General features: G+C 40.8%; 1 protein-coding gene across 18 annotated transcripts in view; it reads left to right on the forward strand.

Annotated features, from left to right (window-relative positions):
- CLSTN2 (calsyntenin 2) overlaps positions 1–13,840 on the forward strand; it is a 328,373-nt gene that overhangs the window by 143,483 nt on the left and 171,050 nt on the right. The gene's annotated exons all lie outside the window — the stretch shown is intronic.

The raw sequence follows: 13,840 nt of genomic DNA on the forward strand, positions 1-13,840 counted from the left end.
CTTTGGTGTTTTTAAGTGTGATTGTCAAGTTGCTGTTTGTGGATCTTGAGTGAATGAAGTTTAAAAGTCACAAAATACTGGAGTTGTGTGGGATTATTTTGGGTTTTATTCAGGACAGGCTCTGGGCAGTTACAAGTGTGCTTTTAGATCAGGTAAATTCTTGTGTAGAGTTCAGCTGAGGACATGACAAGTCCAGACCTTTCTGCTGCTGAACAGGGGGTCATACATTCAGGGTGAAGTCTTTAGAACTTTTATTTATTTGAAAAATGCAAATTAATTAATAAAGCCTGTAGCTGTGATTTAATTCATTCTATCATCCTTTCAAGCATTGGTCTCTCCAAATCAGGCAATAAACAACTGTCAGTGTTTAAATAATAATTATTTTATGCCTTGCCACTTACGATATGGTGTCATTTCTGCTTATTTAAATAGCTCCAGGCAGTTTCTTCTGCATCCTGGCTGACTTGTTTTGTGGAGATCTTGACTCCTGAGGGATCTGGTGTGCCCCCCCTGTTTGGGATCTGCCACACCCTGCCTGGGCTGTACAGACTGATACAGAAGGTTCTCACCAGCCTGGGGACTGAACAGATTGTCTTGTTTTGGTCCCTTTTGGTGTCACCCAAAGGAGGTGCTCAGTCATTGATGTGGTTCAGCTGAGGTTATCACAAAGCTTCATTTTATCCTCTCTTGGCTTGCATTGAGGTGTATCTGGTTTGGTGTTTTATGTGTGCTTGCTCTCCACCTGTACTCATTCCTTCCATGTATTTTCTATTTAACATGCCATATTTCTTATAGCATAGCCTCCTGTTTTGGAGCCAGAACCTCTTCCTGGGGACATTAAAAAGAAGAGCAGAACAATTTTCTGTTAGCAACCCGAGTTTTGTGATGGCCAAGCCTCCTTTGAATATACCATTGAATATATCCATTGCAATCAATGGATGAAGAGATTCTGATTATCAGCAGTTATTTCTGATGGAAGGAGCTGCAAAAACAGAGTATCCAGAGAGCTCTTACATAGATTGGAACATAGAAATCGGCTGGAGTAGTTGCTTTAGGAAGCACAGAAAAAAAGATCTTTATGTTACATTTTCAAGTAATCCCTGGCTATCACCAGGGTGACTTTTTGCAATACAAAAAATTAATGATTTTTTTGTGAAATCTGAAGTACTAGGAAATACAAAGTTAATTTATTGAAAATATGTCCAGGAGCTTTAACCTTTTCTTCATATTTCATAGGAATTATTTATATAGTTGTATATTTTTATGCCCAAACCTAGTTTTTTAAATCAAGTTGTAAAAAATATCAGAAGTGTGACTTTTGTCAGCTGTTTCTTTGACAGCAGCCCCTAAAGTTAATGTAACAAGCTAGCAGAACTTTTTTGAATTTTGCTGGAGTTTTTTTTAATGGAAACTTGGTTGCAATCTCCTTTCAAAATTCTGTTGCTTGCTAAAATGCAGATAATATGTGCATGATGAGGGGCAAAACTGAGATGACATGTCTGTCACTGGAATAATGAATATGAAATGATCAGTTTGAAATGAATGAACTGTAAAATATATAATTATTGTTCAGTGTTCCATACCTTTCACAATAAAAAGTAAAATGAAATTTCACAGTAAAATGAAATTTGCAATAAAGTGTGTCCCATCTGCAGTACTGTAGGACAAAAGCTGAGATGTCATGGGTCAAAATCATTCATATTAGCAATTCATAGAGGTGGTTTGTAATTAGGGACCAACTGATGAGGGGCAATAGTGTTTCGTATTTAGTCATGAGACTTAACCAATTAATCAAAAAAAAATCCCAAATGGGTAGAAGATGAAACTTCAGTTTTCTTCCATCAGTCTGTCTTTTGTTTGACAAACAAGTTTTTCTGCGCTGACCAGAACCCTGGAAACTTTTTACAGCAGACAGCAGTAATTAGGAAATGATCTGTTTAATTATCAGGGAATGCTAATAAGAAATGAATGGAAGTTTAGCTGGTTTTGAGATTAGACAAAAATGAATTAATTTATAGATAAAGAATGTATCTTATGCAAGTACTCATATCAAGCTCTTGTGAGCAATTAATTGTTCCAGTATTATACAGTACCTGTTTTGGAGGAAAAAGTATTGATTGCATATAGTGTTCCCATATTTCTTAAAATCAGATGTTTTCTCCAAATGAGTATTGTCATTTTTGGAGAAGAAATGTGGCTAAGTTGTCACCTCCTAAGCAGTGAGCATTCCTTGGGACTGTGGTGTCTGAGGGCAGGAGTTCCCGTGTGGCTGCCCAGTGGTTCTTTCACTCCTGTGGGAGTGCTGGCCTGGAGCACCACAGACTGTTCTACACCACAAGGCAGACCAGCAGCTCTCCAGCATCATCTGATTTTCCTTCATTTCCCTTGGTGCTGCCCATTCCTCATATGAGCCTTGCTGGGCTCAGGGCCCCATTCCCAGGCTGGGAATGTCACCTGGGACACGGCAGGGCTGGGGATGTCACTGAACAAGGCAGCAGGGCTGGGGGTGTCACTGGATGGGCAGCAGGGCTGGCAGTGTCACTGGATGGGCAGCAGGGCTGGGGATGTCACTGAACAAGGCAGCAGGGCTGGGGGTGTCACTGGATGGGCAGCAGGGCTGGGGGTGTCACTGGATGGGCAGCAGGGCTGGCAGTGTCACTGGATGGGCAGCAGGGCTGGGGATGGCACTGGATGGGCAGCAGGGCTGGCAGTGTCACTGGATGGGCAGCAGGGCTGGGGATGGCACTGGATGGGCAGCAGGGCTGGCAGTGTCACTGGATGAACAGCAGGGCTGGCAGTGTCACTGGATGGGCAGCAGGGCTGGGGATGGCACTGGATGGGCAGCAGGGCTGGGGATGTCACTGGATGAACAGCAGGGCTGGCAGTGTCACTGGATGGGCAGCAGGGCTGGCAGTGTCACTGGATGGGCAGCAGGGCTGGCAGTGTCACTGGATGGGCAGCAGGGCTGGGGATGGCACTGGATGGGCAGCAGGGCTGGGGGTGTCACTGGATGGGCAGCAGGGCTGGCAGTGTCACTGGATGGGCAGCAGGGCTGGCAGTGTCACTGGATGGGCAGCAGGGCTGGGGATGTCACTGAACAAGGCAGCAGGGCTGTGCTGGAAGGGAGGAGCTGGTGGATATCCGTGCTTGCTGCTGGGGACAGCTGCCAAGCAGGAGTCACTGTGCAGATGTCCCTTGGTTTGCACAGGGGCTGGTGAATGTCCCATCCCACAGAACCTGCTCCCTCATCACCTCCCACGGGTAACCCAGCTGTTGGCTTGATGGGTTTTCATGAGAAACAGGAGGTGGTGTTACCGTGTGGTTTTGTACGGTCAGAAAGATCAGTCAGCCTTGCCTCAGTTCTTTGTTTCCTGTGGGGTTCCCTGTACCCTGTGCCCCAAGTCTAAAAGTCAAAATTTTGGTATTGTCCAAGGAAGGCAGAAAAGTGGGCAGGAACTTCAATTTTATTGAAGAAGTAGAAACCCTAAAAGAAACCTTGGAATAATATTTATCTTGGCATCTGATGAAAAGCTGTGCAGACCCCAGAATGCTGGTTTCAGTTATGTTTAACACCAGAGGGAGGGGAAAAGGTAACCTGCACACTGAGGTGATCTCTAGGTTTACCTTCCTCTACTTGGATATCTCCTTCCTCACTTGTTTATATGATCAGGCTAACATGAGAGGGACACTTGTGCAGGGAGGTTCTTTGGGGTCAAGATTCAGATTCAGAGTCAAGATTTAGGAGAGCAGGAAATTACATTGTGGAATTTGATAGTTTGTTCTCATTCCTAAAGAGGCTGAAATACAAAAAGCATCTTGATGCTGTTTTTGGAGCCATGTGGGGACAAAAATTTGTCATTTGATGCAAGGTCATGGTCCAGCTCTGACTGAAACTCTGGCAACTCCTGACTGGAAATGCAGGAAAATTGTGCCACAATTTCACCCCAAGCTCCACCTGTACTCAGCACTTGTTATTTAAGTACATAAATGTGGATATGAGGAAGGAGTACTTGCATTTTTTAATTGCATTTTAAAACATGGCTCTTGGCAGTATAATTTCTATGTAAATAGACTGATATGTTTCAAAACACTCAGCAATTAGAAGATACTCGAGAATGTTGAGGGAAGAAAGAAAAATAAGAGCCTGTTTCCAGGTTGAAATGCAAAAAAAAAAAGAGGTGAGGGAGTTTGGGGGGAAGAATAAACCATTCAAATAGGATCAGTGATAATTTTAGGTTTAAATCTGTAGAAAATATATTGAGAGAAAAGATTGCCTTGGAAAACATAAAGACTGCATTGATAATGAGGAGGTGCATAAAAGTCAATTAAATTAAGCATTGTGTTATAAAGTCAGAGCTGTTTATAATCAGAAACATCATCTAAGCCTAAAACCATATTTATTTCAGGCAGTTCTTAGGTCTAGACACAACTGTCAGAAGAAAAAAAAAAAAGTAGAAAAAATTCAAGTGTAACTAGAATATGTCTGAAGAATGCAGAATAGTTATGAAAAGCAGCGTGTCGGTGTGTTCACCATATGGATTACATAGCCCATGGAATTAAGGCAATTGGAGAGCTGAAATACAGAGGTCTTGACTCCTACAATGTCTAAAACACCCACATTCCCATTGAATTTGGGGGGTACACAGATCATTATTTGTTTTGGAGTGTATAGAAGCTTCCATCAGAACCACAAAGTAGTAAGAGTAATAAGAGCTATTGTATGAAAGTGCAAAGAAGTGGGGCTCTGTCCCTAAAAGCTGCTGTTCTTCAGGAGACAGCAGAGAGTGTCAGGAATGCCCAGTGTGGATAGAACTGCACTGGACAGCACCAAAGCAGGAGATGCTCCAGTGTTTCCTTTGTGCTGCCTGTGTGTCATTTACTGCCTTCCTGCTTTCTGCAGGGACCGAGAAGGGTGACACCATCACCTGCCTTGTGCACTGATGGCAGTAAAACTTACATAATCCTTGTTTAATGTATGCCTGGGACCATGTGACAAATGCCATTTAAAGGCATATTCTGAGGGGTTTGCAGTGAGGATGGAAATTCAGTTAATAGATTTATTTTGAGGTATATTTTGACTTGAGAGACATCTGAACACAAAATAAAGACTTGCAAATTGACTTCCCGTTGTGTTTCTCTGTGGTGCCCTTCTGCCTGCATTGCTGGTAGTTATTTTTACACTTCATGGTTCATATGTGGGTTTGGTCATGGCTGTTGGACAGGTTATGATGACCCTGACTGGCATGGAACAGAGCTGTGCCACCCTGTGAGCTGTGAGCTGTCCCAATCCTGGGAAAAGCTTGCAGTGGAACCATGGATGTGACACGTCCAGTCCCCCTGTGCTCTGCCCATAATGCACAAATGGTGCAAGACAGTCAGAAGAGATGTACTCTAAAGGGTTCTCATGCTCCCACTCTGGATTTCTGTGCATTTTCACATCTCTTTCTTGACCTTTCAGCTTCATGAGCCTTTGCCCACACAAACATGCCTAGAATTTATCAGTCTCTCCCAGTTTCTTGCACTCTTCCTGTAATTCCCTCTTAAAGAATTGGAGTTTCTTGGTTTTCATCAGGGAATAAACCATGTCTTCTATAGTGCAGTCACAATTTTAAAACCAACATGGTTGATTTGGAAGGAGTGGTTGCCATATAAAAGAAAAATGATGAGTAGTTTCTTCCAGGATCTGCTGAATGAAGTACAGGACAGGTAATTTACAGCAATACCTGTCCTATACGTGATCAGCTTCTCTCTACTGCAGTATCCTTCAGCTTCTGCTGGATGGAAATCTGTCATTTTAAATAAATAATAAAAAGATGAACATTAATACTTCTGTTTTTTTAAAGAAGAAACTACTTACTCCTTTGAAATCCATGGCATTAAGATTTATCTCATTTCCCAAGATTTCCAAATGTGTAGGTTTATATGTAGGAGCCTAGGATTTCAGTGAGATTAAATTTGTGATAGCACTCAATTCTATGCTATACATAGTGTGGTATGAAATTTTATAAAGGCTACCATTCTTTAAGGTTTTTCTTTTCATTTATTTCAGCCTCATAATGTAACAGTGGTTTTAACTTGGAATTTTTCAAAATACTCTTCAGCTACATAGTATTGCTGAAACTCTTGAGACATAATTGCATAAAACCCAAGGTACCTTAATATTCTCTTTAAAAACTTCAACTCAAATTTCTATTTACGAAGGAAAACATGCTAATCTGAATGATAAGGTGCTGAAAAACCTTTGAAAATCTGCTCAGGCAGTGTTAAAATGTCTCAAGTTCTTTAGTAGCTGCAATGTTTGCTTTAGAGATGCCATAATTGAGACATTCAAAGGGAGAAATGGCAGCAGTTGGAATCCCTGGGTTTTGTTATTTCAGGCAGTAAGAGAGGTTTTCCAGATGGAAATTAGTTCTTCAGTTAAACTGGGCATCCTGCAGCTCCTCAGTGAGGTCTGTCTTTGGTGCTGGTACGGGATTGCTCTTATTTTCTGCAGAACCACTGATTTGTATTTGTTTTTCTTCCTGTGAAAACACATTGTCATGACTAAAATGTTCACTGGAGATCCGTGTGCTCCTCAGCATTACGTGAAATATCTGCAGTGTTTGCAAGGCATTGTGCTCTATCAGTGAAACAGTGCTGGGAGCCCTGGTCAGCTCTGACAGAACCCTTCAGAGCTCACTCCATTCTTGGCTATTTAAGGAATGAGAGTCAGGTTCATTTAGAATTCCTGCTGTTAATGCTCCCAATGGAAAAAAAAAAATAAAAAAAATCCACGTTCTGAACAACTTTCAGCCCAAACAAAAAGAGATAAAGTATGTAAGACAGGGACAGCTTCATACAGTGAGTGTGGAGTTATTAAATATTGAAGAGGATAAATTAAATGATAGAAGGGTTAAATATTGGGAATGTCAAGCTTTATGTCTTTTTAAATGAGAATGAAGCTGTTCATGAGGAATTCATGTTGAAGCACTGATAAGCAAGATAAGTGAAATGCTTTTTGAGTACAAATAAATAGGAGAACACCTTGTTTGTGAGTTTTTTGTGCCCTTGAGATATCAATGAAAACATTTTTTTAACTGTGTAATTTTCATGTCTGAGGATGCAATCAGTAAGTCCTGTTAAAGTTACCTTGGGTAGCTGGGAACACATCCCATGTTTAAAGGCAATTTAAGGCCCAGAGATCACAACTGCTTGGTCCATTCCCTAAAACAGGGCAATGAGATAGGATGTACAGGCTAATTCCTGTATGCATATGTAAATTCAAAATGTGCTCTTCAGAAATTAGGGTCAGATGTAAAAAATGCTGCTGAAAGTTTTGCATCTCAGTATTGTAATTGGAGTTCTACAAAATTTGCAGCTAGATTGTTTTTTTCCTGAACAGCACAGGTTTGGGTTGAGCAAAGTATTCACAAAGTTTCTGTTAAATGTTTAATTTTTATTTGGTCAGTGTTAAGAAGTTTCTCTCCCCCACTCACAAAAAGCCCCAAACAAATAAACAGATTTACAAGAGAATTAAGCATATTTATAGCTGCAGAAACATCTCAACATGTCAGAATAAGTACAGAGTATGTTATTTTACTTCAGAAATAGCCAACAGCATAGTAATTACTGATATTGTCAAGTCTCTTAGGCAAGGTACTCAGTGCTTTTGGTTAAATTAGTTTGTAATAAGAATTAACTACCACCAAAAGAGTCTTCCTTTTCAAATGTTCCTTTATTAATATAAGAAAAATTTTGTTGCTAGGAGCTGTCATTATTGAAAGGCCTTTTCTGGGGTTCCAGAAGATGTGTTATGGCAGAAAATGTAGTGCAGTGGGTTTGGTGCAGGATAGGTTTTGTACAATCAAAGCAGAGCCAAGTCATCCACAGGAGCTCCACTGAGTAATTTGATGTTGCTGAGATGCACTACCCATAATGTGTTGCTCAGTTAAAATGCTCTCCAAAGAGTTCACATCACCACACATCATAAATCCTATAAATTCTGCTTTAACTGATCTTAGTATCAAAACTCCCATTGCCTTAATTGGGGCAGGAGTTTCATATCATTTTATGTGAAAGCACATAAACCATTATGGTTTAAAGTTGTCTATCAAAAAATAAAGCCAGAACATAACTACTGGAATTTCAGTAATTCAGGCATTGGCATCACAGGGAGAATGAAGGGTGTGGGACAGAATAAATTTCTTCTCTACAATTTGTCTTCGGCAAAGCATATAAATGTGTTCTATATCTGAACATTTCTGGAAAGTTTTCAGGGTTTTTGTAGGTAAGGAAATACAGTTCCTCCTGATAGAGGATACTCAGTGTTTTTTGGGGTTTTTTTCCTAATGATGAGAAGGATTTAATCCTGTAAAATGCAAATGTTTATTTACTTCTCCTGCTTCACAGACATTTTCAGCTTCCTCTTTTTCCTTAGTTTCTTTTTCCTCGAAAATACCTTTATCCATGTCCTTGTTTTCTCTGCCTTCCAGAGAAAGTCTTAAATTCTTTCTCAAGCTCCAATCCTCATTTCTTTAGTGATCTAAGCCCCCAAATCTGCCTGTCTTCTGAACATTTTTGTTCTTAGCTGCTACTTTATAAGATCTGTGATTTTGCTGCTGCCTTTGGTTTCTATTCCTGACTCATTCTGGAAATCCAGGTTTCTGTCTCAAGACATACCTTGGAGGAATCTTAGTAAAAAACATCAATCTCTGAAATACTTCAGTTACCAGAAACTGGAGTTACTGGGGACTCCAATGAATTTCTGTGCAAGGTTATGTGTTTTCAAAATGTCAAAATGTTTTTCATCAAAGAATGTCCATGGCACATGCCACACTTGTGAGTCAAAATCATCTTCTGACCTCATTCTCTTTCAAGTTTCTTTTTTGTCCAGAGCCCAGGGCTGTAAAAACTCTGCAGGGAACAGCTCACAGAAACTCAGCAGTGGACAGATTGTGGTTTTAGTTGCCATTTCCTTTGAAACACCTGAGAAATGTGGTGTTTGCCCAGGAGAGCACAGTCCCCATGACAGAACAGTCCCCAGGAGAGAACAGTCCCCAGGAGAGAACAGTCCCCAGGAGAGCACAGTCCCCATGAGAGCACAGTCCCCAGGAGAGAACAGTCCCCATGACAGAACAGTCCCCAGGAGAGCACAGTCCCCATGACAGAACAGTCCCCATGACAGAACAGTCCCCAGGAGAGCACAGTCCCCATGACAGAACAGTCCCCATGAGAGCACAGTCCCCAGGAGAGCACAGTCCCCATGACAGAACAGTCCCCAGGAGAGCACAGTCCCCATTAAAGCACAGTCCCCAGGACAGAACAGTCCCCAGGAGAGAACAGTCCCCATGACAGAACAGTCCCCAGGAGAGAACAGTCCCCAGGAGTGCACAGTCCCCAGGAGAGCACAGTCCCCAGGAGAGAACAGTCCCCAGGAGAGAACAGTCCTTATGATAGAACAGTCCCCAGGACAGAACAGTCCCCAGGAGAGCACAGTCCCCATTAAAGCACAGTCCCCAGGACAGAACAGTCCCCAGGAGAGCACAGTCCCCATGAGAGCACAGTCCCCAGGAGAGAACAGTCCCCATGACAGAACAGTCCCCATGAAAGCACAGTCCCCAGGAGAGAACAGTCCCCATGACAGAACAGTCCCCATGAAAGCACAGTCCCCATGACAGAACAGTCCCCAGGGAGGGGTGGCAGCCAGGTCAGTGTGCCCAGGACTGGGGGCTTTTCCAGCTGCAGGGATGGTGCCTGTGGCAGCTGCATCCCTCAGGAATTGGCTGTGCAGCATCCCCCAGCAGGACAGGGGGCAGGAGCTTCAGTCTCTGGCATTCTGCAGGAGTTAATGGCATTTAATGGGATTTCCTGCGTGTCTCAAAGACTTGCTGGGCATCTTCAGTTTGGTTGGTTCTGAGGGGAAGGCCTTTGACACCTACACAGCATTCCAGCAGGCTGAGCTGAAGATCATTGAAGATAGCAGATGAAAAGACTTAGAGCTGAAAGAAGTGGTAAGAAAAACTAAATTTTCTGCCAATTTTTCTGGAATTGGCAACCTCTTTAAGCTAAAGATGAGAGAACATATTATCAACACAATTAAATGGAAAATAAATCCATTGTGCTATTTAGAGGAGACAAAGAAAGAAAACATTTGCATTCATAAAGCAATTCTTAACCATTGTAATTTGCTACCTCAGGTTTTAGCTGCCTTAACTTTAGAAATTGTCAGTTAAATCAACTGATAATATTGAATCTTGCCCTGGTGTCAGGAGTTAAACCTTCTAATAGTCACTTTTTTCTTTTATAATGTGTTATTTTTGAATCAGTGAAATTTTCTGTCTTGAGTCAGAAACCATGTGAATTTTGGAAATAGCCTTGTAGTGTGTCCCTTGTGCATGTGCTGCTTTCCACCCAGTCCCCTCTCCCCTGGCCCAAACAAGTGCATGTCTCAGCTGAGAGATAAGGATGGCTTTGCTCATGAGATGATGTCCTCATACATTTTGTCCTTATTGTACTCCCGTTATTATCATGTTCCTGCACTGACAGATCACAGCTCCGTTGCTCACAGGCTTGGAGACTTGGAAGAATTAAAGCCCAGGCTGTGATTGCATTTGGGAAGTGCTGTGCATGTCCTGCACTCTTGAATTCCCTGTCCAAGCTTGTGGGGGCTCTGAAGGTGACCTGGAGCTTTGTGTGCCCTGGTTCCATTTGGGGCTGTGACTTCCAGGACAGCAGTGCTGGGGCACAGGGCTCCCTGCAGCCACCTCAGCCAGGGCTGCTTTTCCTGGCCTCCACTCAGCTGCTTCCACACCCAGAACATTGGCAGAGGGCACTTTTCTGGTCTCACTGCATCCCAAGGCTTGTGATCACAGCCTCTGGTGGGACAGACTGGGAAAATGCCCTGGGAATGGTGCAGACAAATTTTAATGGATTGACTTCGAACTGTAATAAAGGAAGATTAATTGCCTTATCCTAGATGCTATAAATTATTTATAGTATGGATTTATATGAATGAATAGTAGATTTTAGGAAGGGAGGCAAGTTTAAAAAGGGCAAATAACCCGCAGCTTGGGTATCTTTGTGTCTTAACTAAATATGTTTGAATTCATGCAAGCCTTGTAATTCCACCCAGCTAGACAAATGCAAGGAAAGGAGGGACAATAAATGCTTCCAGAGAAGATATTTTCTGAGAAAGACAAAACCTCTTTTTTTTTTTCATAGTTTTAGAGTTAACATCAGTGTGCTACAACTTAATATGCCTTAAGAGGGAAATATATTTTTGTATAACTCTTATCTGCTGATTATCCAGCTTATTTGCTCATTTGAGCATAACTGGCTGTGTAGTGCTCTGCCTTTTTAGTTCCAGAAACTTCACATACAAATCTGTGTATAGATCCCTTCCATCATCTTTAGCAAATGCAAACCAAAGAAAAGGACTCTGCCTATCATTTTATTTTATAGAATGCTGTGAATTTGTAAGCATTGTTGAAAAACATTGAAATATTTTTTAGCCATTCCTGCCTTTTCCTTACTTTTAAAAGATAAAAAGTCACGTCTTATTTAAAGCTTTAAAGAATTCCAAAATGGATACATGATAATCTTTAAAATATTCTAATAAGCACTGTATATAATCAAAATAATGAACTTGACTTCAATAATGGGATTTTCTTTTTTTCTTTCCTAGTTAAGCATACAGTTTCTTATAGCCTGAAATAGACAGCGTGGTAAAATGTTTTTGTTGTGGTGTTTAAATAAATGCAGCGTGGCATTACTATGTTTTTGGAAACCTGAAATCTGACTCACATATCCTGAAGTAGAGTCAGTAGCTCAAGTAAGACAAGACAAAACACTTTTGAATTTTGAAAATTCTGTTCTTTTGAAGACACTGCATAGAAATGGGAAAGTATCAGAGGTTTGAGAGCTGTGTTAACCTGTGGATAAACACTGACTTGAACCAGTCTAATATTTTGTAGTTTTCCTTTTGTCTCAGAGTAAAAAACTTCAGGTATTCATTGATCGTGTTATATATGAAGTTTTTTCCTTTAGAATCTATTATTTAATGAAAGCCTGTGGAGTGGTTTCTACAGTTAGTTCTGTAGCAATATTTTACCAGCCTTAAGCAGGGAGAATATAAAGAACCCCTCCAGCCAGAACAGCAGCTGCTCATCTCAGGATTAGAGATTTCTTATTTTTAAGCCAGAATCTGGAACAGTGTAAAATGATCAATAAATTTCATGATGTGAAAAATATTTGAAGAGGGATCATCTGATGCAAAAGAATTGCTTTGCACTCCTAAAGAGCATGGATGTTTTCCATTATTTGTAAAATCTCTACAACGTGGGACACATGAAGTTTATATATCCATAGTTTTTACATTTGGGTATGAATCTCCAAGATTAATCTCCAAGATAATTGAAAATAATTTGATATTTTATTTTATTTTGCTTTTGCTTTACTGTTCTTTTCCTCTTCCCAGTACCAGTCTCTAAGGTCTAAACTTTTGATAGACCTTAGCATTTGTTCGTAATGTACTTTTATTTTCTTCCCCCAATATAATTTAAGAAATGTTGTTGCTGTCACTCATTTGACTGCTGTTATTGCTCATTGGACACCAACTGGAGAAAGCTGAGGCTGGTAGAATTGTACTCAGTGTATCCTGAGGGTTCCTTAAGTAAAAATACCATCAAAAGTATTCTTTAGGAAGCAGTAAAAGGAAAGTTTTGGTGCTTTTTCTGTTTGTTTCTTTGAGTTTTTTTGTTTGATTTATTGTTTTTTTAAGAGCTCAAACCCTTCACAGAAGCAGAAGGAATAAAAAGCATTTTCTACTTCAAATATGAGTTTCATAAGGAGTTCCCTTTTCATGTGAGCTCCTGTTTTGTGTTTCATTGCGGTTCAATTGCATCTGCCCGCAATCAGGGGATGCTTTTTGGCTCAGTACAGCCTGTGTCCCTCCGAGCCCCAGGCACAGCTGAGTGCCACTGCAGCACTTCTGTGGGGCTGTGTCTTCAGGCAATTCACCTATTCCAATAACAAATACAGAATACTTCAGCTGCCCTGCAAACCAGAATCCCAAATGCCATAAAAAGCTCTGAAATTGCATCCATCACTTCTCATTTTTCAACATTGACAAGACTTTTGGCCTTCATCTATTACATAAACTCACCAATTTCTCCTCTGGCTGCACAGTCATTACAAGATAAAGAGATTTGAGATCCCTGTTTTCCATTTCACCTTTCCCTGACACATCCCCAGTTTAATCTTCCCGTTGCTTAGTTATTGCAAAAATGGACAAAACCAACTGCTGTGAAGATAAGTATGCTTTCTTCTGAAAGATCTGTTGCAACACAGAAATGAACTTAAAGCACCCAGATTAATGCTAGAATATAAACTAATTCAGCTTTAGAAGGATCAGTCTTCCCAAGTCCAGTTTCCTAATGGTTAAACAAAAGAAACAAGAAAGGAAAAGAATGAATTTCAATTTGCCATAAATATATTTGAATGCTTTTCCCAAATAGGCAGAGAGAAAAAATAATTTGTTAATTGCCCACATTTATTGGTGGCCAGAGCCCTCTCCATTGTCTTGGTGGGTTTACTGCTTTCTTCACAAAGGGAGAAACTTGAATCTCACTGATGTCTTGGGCTGTCACAGAAGACAAGGCAGGGAAGAGTTTGTGGTTGTATCTGAGGATTTTGTTTGGTTTTGTAATTTTTTATTTTTTATTTATTAATTTGGTATCACTTTAAGTGTAAATTCTCCACCTTTGAGGTGATTTCTCATAACTTACCAGGTATTTTCCCCAGCATCTGGTACACACAGCTAAATAAAAGGTATAGATATTACCTTGCATCTGAGTTTACTGCA

The sequence above is a fragment of the Cyanistes caeruleus genome, chromosome 10 (assembly GCF_971803275.1).
Source record: "Cyanistes caeruleus chromosome 10, bCyaCae1.hap1.1, whole genome shotgun sequence".
Taxonomy (NCBI): domain Eukaryota; kingdom Metazoa; phylum Chordata; class Aves; order Passeriformes; family Paridae; genus Cyanistes; species Cyanistes caeruleus.